The sequence below is a fragment of the Musca vetustissima genome, unplaced genomic scaffold (assembly GCF_032173495.1).
Source record: "Musca vetustissima isolate MV318-11 ecotype Yass unplaced genomic scaffold, APGP_CSIRO_Mvet_v1 utg10956, whole genome shotgun sequence".
NCBI classification, from domain to species: Eukaryota; Metazoa; Arthropoda; class Insecta; order Diptera; family Muscidae; genus Musca; species Musca vetustissima.
In genome coordinates this window covers 101,093-104,993 of record NW_026889116.1, presented here as the reverse complement: position 1 = coordinate 104,993, position 3,901 = coordinate 101,093, and positions in this window count along the sequence as shown.

The following is a 3,901-nucleotide window of genomic DNA, read 5'->3' as shown; positions in this document are numbered from 1 at the left end:
TTTTTGGTAGGCAGGTTTAGCACCCCATGAGATCTTAAAATACCAAATTACAGTCAATTCGCTTGGAAAAAATGTGTCCAAAATCCCCTAAATAGCGAAATTCAGGAGATTCCGCTATATGGAGGTTACCCTAAAAAGTGGACCAAAAGCGATAATTTTTGGCGGGAAGATTTCAAACCCTATGAGATCACAAAATATCACATTACTGCTAATTTGGTTGAAAACACGTGCCCAAAATCCTTAAAATATCAAATATTGAGAAGTTCAGTTATATGAGGCCTATACCAAAACCTGGACCCATATACCCCATATTCAATATCAAATATCCTAGGAGTAGTAGCAATGGCGCAGCAAAATTTCCAAGCTTCATCCTTAATATAACGAGCTCTATCATGATTGCAAAAGGAAGACAAACGTAACTTGTTTTCACATCGACATAAAATTTTATGCTGATCCCAAAGACCTTATGGGTCTCAGGTGGGAATATTTCGAGATATTACAGACAGAATGACAAATTTATTATCTATTCCACAGATAATTAACATAAAATAAATAATTATATATTTAATATCAAAAAAAAATCCCCCTAAGTCAATCATTCATCCATCCACGACTTGGAGGCCCTTGGGGCACGTGTTCCATATCAATTTCAGTGTAATAGCGGCGTCAAGTACCAAAACAATACCGTTCCATCGAACAAACATATAACTGTTGTTTGTTGTTGTTGTATTTAATTATTTGCAGTTTAGTGGAAATAAATTGTGTTAATTTATTGCCGGGTGTTGTGGTTTGTTGTTGTCGTTGTTGTTGTTGTTGCTTTTAATTTGCAACAAGTCCAGCAAAGTCATTGTCTTCCGTTTATGACCCTCACATCATCATGTTGTGATTGAAACGTGGAGCGGAAACGGGTTTGAGAAAAAATACAAAAAATTTTGAAATAATTTCAAAAACTTTCAAACAAGAGAAAAATGTGAATAATTAAAAAAATTGCAATTAGAGATTTTATTTCAATATTTTTTTAATTATTTTTTTAATTATTTTAAATTTCAAAAATTTGGACTAGAACTGAATATTCGCATATACTTTATTTTTGAAAAAAAAAAACAACAAAAAAACAAATTCAAATACTTTAAAAGAGGAGAAATTTTTAATAATTAAAAAATGCAATTAAAATTTTTATTTCAATATTTTTTTATTATTTTAAATTTTGAAAATTCGGACTTGAACTGAATATTCTTCACACAGGCTTTATTAAAAAAAATTAAAAAAAAAATTGCAATCATAAATTTTATTTCAATATTTTTTTAATTATTTCAAATTATAAATTTTATTTCAATATTTTTTTAATTATTTAAAATTTTGAAAATTTTAATATTTGAACTGAATATTAGCATAGGCACATTTTTCCTGTAAGAATATATATATATATCGATTTTTCTAAGGATACAGGTTTGACCTTAGCAGTAGGTCCTTTGTTTAAACCCAGACAACTCTGGTTCAGGTGTATCACCACTAGGGGCTTGTGACGGAATTCACAACCTCTTCTCAATTCAGATAAATATATTTTATTAAAAATCAATATACCCTTTCTGATTTTTTATACCCTTCACCACACTGTGGTACGAACCCTATTGAAATTGGGAAAAATCGGTTCAGATTTAGATATAGCTCCCATATATATATATATATATTTAACCGATTTAATGTAAACGGTCCCTATATATCTTCCGATTTGCACGAAATTTGGTACAGCCTAATCATTTAGGTCAAGAATGATGTCTGCCAAGTTTCGTGAAAATCGGTCCAGATTTAGATATAGCTCCCATATATAGTTTCGTCCGATTTCATGTAAATGGAGCCCCAAAGTCCCTATATATCTTTCGATTTGCCCGAAATTTGGCACAACGTATTGAATTAAGCCTAGAGTGATGTCTGCCAAGTTTCGAGAAAATCGGTCCTGATGTAGATATATCTCCCATATATAGTTTCGTCCGATTTTATGTAAATGGTGCCCCAAAGTCCCTATATATCTTCCGATTTGCACGAAATGTGGTACAGCATAATTATTTAGGTCTAGAATGATGTCTGCCAAGTTTCGTGAGAATCGGTCCAGATTTAGATATAGCTCTCATATATAGTTTCGTCCGATTTCTTGTAAATGGTGCTTCAAAGTCCCCATATATCTTTCGATTGTTTCGTCCGATTTCATGTAAATGGTGCACCAAAGTGCCTATATGTCCTTCGATTTGCGCGAAATTTCGCATAACGTACTGACTTGAGCCTACAGTGATGTCTGCCAAGTTTCGAGAAAATCGGTCCAGATTTCTATACAGCTCCACATATAGTTTCGTCCGATTTCATGTAAATGGTGCACCAAAGTCCCTATATATCTTGCGATTTGCACGAAATTTAGCATAACGTACTGAATTGAGCCTAGAATGATGTCTGCCTTGTTTTGTGAAAATCGGTCCAGATTTAGATATAGCTCCCTTTTATTATAGATTGATTTTAAGTAATTGACGCACCAAAGAACCAATAAGAACAAAACGTTCCGAAATTAGTACAACCTAACCTGTGACAAGTTTGTTTGAATTCGCTTAATATTTGGTTAGAGCTTCCAAATATATATTTCCGCCCGATTTCAAGTAAATTGGACATCAAACTCCTCATGTTAGTCAGATTGACATCAAATTTTGCACATCGTACAAAATTGAGCATAGAATAACGTAGTTGCGTTTTCTAGAAGTACAGACATAGCCCAACGGATGACCTATTTATATTTGTTTGAAGTCGATTTACATACTTTATGGATAGATCTAGGTAGATTCACATTTAGATAAATACCACATATTTCATTTCATCCAATTTCATGCTAATAGTCCTGTTTAATATACCCATAGTGGTGAAGGGTATCATATAGTCGGCCCCGTCCGACTTTACTACTTTCCTTACTGGTTAATATTTTCGTTTATTGTTTAATATTTTTTTTAATATTTATATCCTACTCAACTATGTTGTCAGGGCATTATAGCTTTGTGCAGCCCCAAAGTTCGTAACGCTGCGAAATATTCGTCCTAGACCCAGCTTTAAGTATACGATCGTCATATCTCTACTAGCTGAGTCGATCTAAACATGTGTGTCCGTCCGTCTGTCCATTATAATTTGTAAACACGATACAGGCCACAGTTATGGAACAATCTTCACGAAATTTTGCATGTAGAATGGTTTGTGGCCAATGAAGACCCCTATTGTTTTTTGGAAAAGATCGGTTAATATTTAGGGGATGAAATGGACCAAAATCTTTATTTGTTTTTTTTTTTGGTTTTTCTGGTCGCTCCAGAGGCCGCAATTATGGCCCAAACACCGTGAATTTTTGCATGGAGAAGGGGATCGGGCCAAAGAAAAAGCATGTCTGTTTTGATAAAGATCGGTCAATATTTAGCGGGTCAAATGGACCCAGACTTTTGTGTGGAAAATAACAAAATTTGCATTCTATGGCGTATATATTTACTCCTGAAGGACATAGACCCGAGAAGTTGATATTATGTCCAAGAGCAGTGGTTGACCTTTAAATTGATACCAATTACATTGTCGTATGTACTCGGATGTGGGAGTTACACTTAAATATTTACAGGTCCTTACGTATTCATATATCATTTAGTAACACATTACCACACTAGAGAGCGGAAATATATCGCGGATCGCTTTGAAATTTTCCTTGAGGATCTAGGTGTGGTCGTGGACAACCCCTATAATTTTCGGTGATGATCAGATAATAATATTTGGATGAAGTGACCCGAAAACTTAATTTTTTGTGTTTTTTTATGAGTCGATTTATAGGCCACTATTGAAAGCCAGACATCACAACACAACCCACGGTGAAGGGGATCTGGACAAGTAA